Below are 6,683 nucleotides of genomic sequence, written 5' to 3'. Positions count from 1 at the left end.
GTGGGTGCTGGGGATCCAAACTCAGGTCCTTATGCTTGGGTAGCAAACACTTCACCTGCTCTGCTATCTCCTAGCCCTGTACCTTACTTTTTTTGGTACCTTACATTTAAAAATATTTTTTTAATTAATATATATTCAAAATCATTCTACAGGGCTAGAGAGATGGCTCAGAAATTAAGGTGCTTGCCTGCAAAGTCTAAGGATCAGAGTTTAATTCCCCAGAACCCACGTAAAGCCAAATGCACAAGGTAGCACATGCATCTGGAGTTCATTTGCAGTGGCTAGAGGCCCTAGAGTGCCCATTCTATCTTTCCTCTGTCTATTTATTTCTCTCTTTTCTTCCTTCCTTCCTTCCTTTCTTTCTTTCTTCCTTCCTTCCTTCCTTCCTTCCTTCCTTCCTTCCTTCCTTCCTTTCATTCATTCTTTCTTTCTTTTTCCCGAGGTAGGGTTTCACTTTAGCCCAGGCTGACTGGGAATTTACTATGTAATCTCTTGAACTCATAGCAATCCTCCTACTTTGGCCTCCCAAGTGCTGGGATTAAAGGTGTGTGTTACCATGCCCAGCTCTCTTTTTTCTTTTAATATATTATTTATTTATTTATTTATTTATTTGAGAAAAAGAGAGAAAGAGAGGGAGACCGAGAGAGAGAATGGGTGCATGGGTGCACCAGGGCCTCTAGCTACTGCAAACAAACTCCAGATGCATGAGCCACCTTGCACATCTGGTTTATGTGGGTCCTGGAGAATTGAACCTGCATCCTTTGGCTTTGCAGGCAAGGGCCTCAACTACTAAGCCATCTCTCCAGCCCTCTTTCTCTCTTAACTAAATAAATAAAGATCTGAGCATGGTGGCACACATGTTTAATCCCAGTACTTTGGAGGCAGGGGCAGGAGGACTGCAGAGTGTTTGAGTTCACCCTGAGAATACAGAGTGAACCCCAGATCAGCCTGAGCTAGAGCAAGACCCTACCTTGAAAAATACAAACAATAATAAAATAAAATAAAGTATTAAAATCATCCCACAATAGTCCACAAAGCCTTCCTTTCCTCCATTGATCTTTCTTTCTCTTTCTCTCTCTCTCTCTCTCTCTTTTTTTTTTTTTGGAAAAATTTTAAAGCAAGCCCAACAGACTGGCCTTTTTTTTTTCTATGTGATGGAGTGAGAGTGAGAGAGAGAGAGAGAGAGAGAGAGAGAGAGAGAGAGAGAGAGAGAGAGAGAATTGGTGCACTAGGGCCTCCAGCCGCTGTAATTGGACTCCAGATGCACGCACCTCCTTGTGCACATATGCAGTCTCGCACACTTGAAACACCTTATGTGTCTGGCTTATTTGGGACCTGGAGAGTTGAAAGGGGTCCTTAGGCTTCACAGGCAAGCACTTTAACCACTAAACAATCTCTTTAGTCCCCTTTATTTTTTTCTTTTGAGACAGTCTCACTGTAGCTCAAACTGGCTTGAAACTCACAGTAATCCTCCTGCTTCAGTCTCCCATATGTTGTTCTGGGAATTGGGAATTCCAGGTGTGAGCCACCATGCCTAGACAGCCTATAGAGGTTTTTTTTTTTTTAATTTATTTATTAGAGAGAGAGAGAGAGAGAGAGAGAGAGAATGAGTACGTCATGGCCTCTAGCCACTGTAAATGAGCTCAAGATGAATGCACCACCTTGTGCATCTGGCTTACATGGGACCTGGGGAATCAAACCTGGGTCCTTAGGCTTTGCAGGCAAGTGCCTTAACCACTAAGCCATCTCTCCAGCCTGAGGGTTTTATTTTTGTTTTTGTTTATAATGTCTATGTGTGTGTGGGGGCTCGTGCATGCCCTGCATATGTGCAGAGGTCAGAAGACAACTTTGGGCATTGGTCCTTGACTTCCATGTTGTTTGAGGCAGGATCTCTCGTTGTTTACCGCTGCGTTTGCCAGACTAGCCAGCCCACTAGCTCCTGTGGGAGTCTCTACCTCCCTTTGCACAGGAGGTTCACTGGGATCACAGATGCCCATCACAGCGTACGGCTGTTACATGGTGCTGGGGATCTGGCCTCAGGTGGATCCACATGTGTGTGGAGACCAGAGGATAACTTTGGTTACTGTTCCTCAGAACCGCTGTCCACCTTTTTCTGTGACAAGGTTCTGCCAATGGCTTGGAGCTTACCAATCAGGCTAGTCTGGCTGGCCAGTAAACTCCAGGTATTCTCCTAACTCCACCTCCCCAGGGCTAGGATCATAGGTGTGTACCTCCATGCCCAGCATTTTATGTGGGTGTTGGGGATCAAACTCAGATCCCCAAGCTTGTGATGCAGATTCTTGGCCAATGAGCTCTCCCCCCAGCCCCCAGTACAGTCTTTCTCTAACAGCTAATAGTATATTACATGGATGTACTATAACGCTTTCCCCAGACTCCTACGGAAGAGGCTCATTCCTTGCTTTCTCATTTTGTTTGTTTACTTTTTCGAGGTAGGATCTCACTCTAGCCCAGGCTGACTTGGAATTCACTATGCAGTCTTAGGTTGGCCTTGAACTCGTAGTGAGTGATTCTTCTACCTCTGTCTTCTGAGTGCTGGGATTAAAGGTGTCCCAAGCAACAAGCTTATTTATTTATTTATTTATTTATTTATTTATTTATTTATTTATAGGATAAACTTTTAGCAGTACCATTTAAAAATTATTTATTTGCAAGGAGAGAGCAAGAGAGAAAGAAAGAAAGAAAGAAAGAAAGAAAGAAAGAAAGAAAGAAAGAAAGAAAGTGCCAGAGCTCCAGCTGCATGTGCCATTTCGTGCACCTAGCTTTATGTGGGCATTGGAAAACTGAACCTAGGTCGTTAAGCATTGCAGGCATGTGCCCTAACCACTGAGCAATCTCTCCAGCCCCTAGCAGTGACATTTTGGTATGCCAGTGGACGCATCGTTTTTTGTTGTTTGTTTTTTTGGAGACATGATCTTGTGATGTAGCCAGGCTGGCCTTGAATTTGTGATCCTCCAGCCTCAGTCTCCCAAGTGCTAGGATTATAGAAGTGTGTCACCACACGCAACCTTTAGCCAATGCATTTTATAATACCTACTTTACATATTGTCAGTTTGTCCATAAAAGTTGAATTGAGGGCTGGAGAGATGGCTTAGCGGTTAAGCGCTTGCCTGTGAAGCCTAAGGACCCCAGTTCGAGGCTCGGTTCCCCAGGTCCCACGTTAGCCAGATGCACAAGGGGGCGCACGCGTCTGGAGTTCGTTTGCAGAGGCTGGAAGCCCTGGCGCGCCCATTCTCTCTCTCTTCCTCTATCTGTCTTTCTCTCTGTGTCTGTCTCTCTCAAATAAATTAAAAAAAAAATAATAATAAAAAAAAAAGTTGAATTGATTTTTTGTTTCATGGTGATAGGGAATGAACCTATGTTAGATAAATGATCTACTACTGAGCTACACTCCAGCCTAAAGTACCAATTTAAACTTAAACAAATAATACATAAAAATATCCATTTTTTTTAAACTTTCATCAAAACAGTGTTAAGAATGGCCTTGGGCCAGCTGTGGTGGCACATGCCTTTAAGCCCAGCACTTGGGGGGCAGAACTAGGAGAATCACCATGAGTTCAAGGCCAGCCTAGAGCTACAGAGTGAGACCCTGCCTCAAAAAAACAAACAAACAAAAATAATGCCCTTGGTCTGGAGAGATGGCTTAGCAGTTAAGGCACATGCCTGCAAAACCTAAGGGCCCAGGTTTGATTCTCCAGGTCCCACATAAGTCAGATGCACAAGTTGACACATGCATCTGGAGTTTGTTTGTAGTTGCTAGAGGCCCTTGTGTGCCCATTCTTTCCTTTTCCTCTGACTCAAATGAAAAAAAAAAAAAAAAGCCAGTTGTGGTGGCGCATGCACACCTTAAATCCCAGCACTCAGGAGCCAGTGGTAGAAAGATTGCCATGAGTTCAAGGCCAGCCTGAGACTACATAGTGAATTCCAGGTCAGCCTGGGACAGAGCAAGACCCTACCTCAAAAAACAAACAAAAAACATTGAAAAAAGAAAAGAATGTCCTTGATCTTTAATAAACTGAAAGGGTGCTCACTTCGGCAGCACATATACTAAAATTGGAACGATACAGAGAAGATTAGCATGACCCCTGCGCAAGGATGACACGCAAATTCGTGAAGCGTTCCATATTTTTATTTTAACCTATACTACAGAGCCATAGTAACAAAAACAGCATGGTACTGGCACAAAAACAGACATGTAGATCAGTGGAACAGAATAGAGGACCCAGATGTAAGCCCAAGAAGCTATAGCCACCTGATATTCGATAAAAATGCCAAAAATACTCATTGGAGAAGAGACAGCCTCTTCAGCATTGGTGTTGGGAAAACTGGATATATATCTGCAGAAGGATGAAAATAGATTCTTCTCTCTCGCCATGCACAAGAATTAAGTCCAAATGGATTAAAGACCTTAACTCAGACCAGAAACTCTAAAACTGGTAGAGGAAAAAGTAGGGGAAACCCTTCAACATATTGGTCTTGGCAAAGACTTTCTGAATACAACCCCAATTTTTCTGGCAATAAAACCACAGATTAATCACTGGGACCTCATGAAATTACAAAGATTTTGCACTGCAAAGGACACTGTGAATAAAGCGAAGAGGCAACCTATAGAATGGGAAAAAATCTTCGCCAGCTATACATCTGACAGAGGATTAATATCTATGATATACAAAGAACTCAAAAAGTTAAATAATAAGGAATCAAACAACCAATCAAAAAATGGGCTATGGAGCTAAATAGAGTATTCTCAAAGGAAGAAATACGAATGGCATATAAGCATCTAAAAAAATGTTCTACGTCACTAGCCATCAGGGAAATGCAGATTAAAACTACATTAAGATTCCATCTCACTCCTGTCAGATTGGCCACCATCATGAAAACAAATGATCATCAATGTTGGTGGGGATGTGGAAAAAGAGGAACCCTTCTACACTGCTGGTGGGAATGCAATCTGGTCCAGCCATTGTGGAAATCAGTGTGGAGGTTCCTAAAACAGCTAGAGATTGATCTACCATATGACCCAGCTATAGCACTCCTAGGCATATATCCAAAGGACTCATCTCATTTCCTTAGAAGTATGTGCTCAACCATGTTTATTGCTGCTCAATTTATAATAGCTGGGAAATGGAACCAGCCTAGATGTCCCTCAACTGATGAGTGGATAATGAAGATGTGGCGCATTTATACAATGGAGTTCTACTCAGCGGTAAAGAAAAATGAAGTTATGAAATTTGCAGAAAAATGGATGGACCTGGAAAGTATTATACTAAGTGAGGTAACCCAGGCCCAGAAAGCCAAGCGCCACATGTTCTCCCTTATATGTATGTGGATTCTAGCTACAGATGATTGGGCTTCTACGTGAGAAGGAAAAAAACTCAGTAGCAGAGGCCAGTAAGTTAAAAAGGAGATATAAAGGGAAGAGAAAGGAAGGGAGCAGGGTACTTAATAGGTTGGTATTGTATATATGTAAGTACAATGATTGAGATGGGGAGGTAATATGATGGAGAATGGAATTTCAAAGGGGAAAGGGGGAGGGAGGGTATTACCATGGGATATATTTTTTTAAATATATTTTTTAATTAATTATTTATTTATTTGAGAGCAACAGACACAGAAAGACAGATAGAGGGAGAGAGAGAGAATTGGTGCGCTAGGGCTTCCAGCCTCTGCAAACGAACTCCAGACGCGTGCACCCCCTTGTGCATCTGGCTAACGTGGGACCTGGGGAACCGAGCCTCGAATCGGGGTCCTTAGGCTTCACAGGCAAGCGCTTAACCGCTAAGCCATCTCTCCAGCCCACCATGGGATATTTTTAATAATCATGGAAAATGTTAATAAAAATTGAGAAAAAATCTAAGAGGATATAAATAAATCATATGGAAACCTAAAAAAAATGGGGCAAAGGGAGTTAAAAAAAAAAAAAAAAGAAAGGAAATTGAGTAGGACCTAGAATAACCCGTGAAGGGTTATCTAGGTCAGTATCCTCTGAACATGCCTTGGTTTTCAGAAACTTCCAGCAGCTTTGTTGGTGGTGGTGGTGGGGGTGTAGGGGTAGAGGCAAAATGGTTGGTTTCTATGTGTTGACACTGAGTTAGGAGGCTTACACACACTGAAGAAGCCATGCTAATGATCTCCGTTAGCTTACGTGAGTGGGGGTCGGGGGGGAGTTACACACTTACTGCGGCACTCCATGAACAGGGGTCCAGGACTACGTGGAAACGCGAGCTGGCTGTGCCCGGCATTCACCACCCTGTGTCCTCACTGTGGGCTACATGTGACCAGATGCCTCAATCTTTGCCACCAGGCCTTCCTTATCACAATGGTCTGTAACCTGACATAAACCTTTTCTCCCTTAAACTGATGCTTGTTGGGTATTTTGTCCCAGCAAGGAGAAGGTAATAAATATAGGCACTTACTTTAGAAACCACTACATGTGTGTGTAACATGCTTTAAGAAATGCCAGCAACAGTAAAATTCTGAACCAAAAAAATTCTTGGCAACTTGGTTCCATCCTAAAATAGTGAGAACAGTAAACAGCCATAATTTTTTTTTTTTTTGGTGGGGGGGGGGTAGGGTCTCACTCTAGCCCAGGCTAACCTGGAATTCACTATGTAGTCTCAGGGTGGCCTTGAACTCGACAATCCTCCTACCTCTGCCTCCCCAGT

At 43.0% G+C, this 6,683-nt stretch overlaps 1 non-coding gene across 1 annotated transcript; it reads left to right on the top strand.

Moving 5' to 3' along the window:
- The first annotated feature begins 4,041 nt into the window (after positions 1 to 4,041).
- Positions 4,042 to 4,148, top strand: LOC123463691. The gene has a single exon (XR_006639082.1). It is a non-coding gene; the product is annotated as a U6 spliceosomal RNA (small nuclear RNA).
- The last annotated feature ends 2,535 nt before the right edge of the window (positions 4,149 to 6,683 follow it).

This window comes from Jaculus jaculus, chromosome 9 (genome assembly GCF_020740685.1).
Source record: "Jaculus jaculus isolate mJacJac1 chromosome 9, mJacJac1.mat.Y.cur, whole genome shotgun sequence".
Lineage (NCBI taxonomy): Eukaryota > Metazoa > Chordata > Mammalia > Rodentia > Dipodidae > Jaculus > Jaculus jaculus.
Note: the sequence above shows the minus strand (reverse complement) of the source record. Positions and strands in the feature narration are given on the sequence as shown.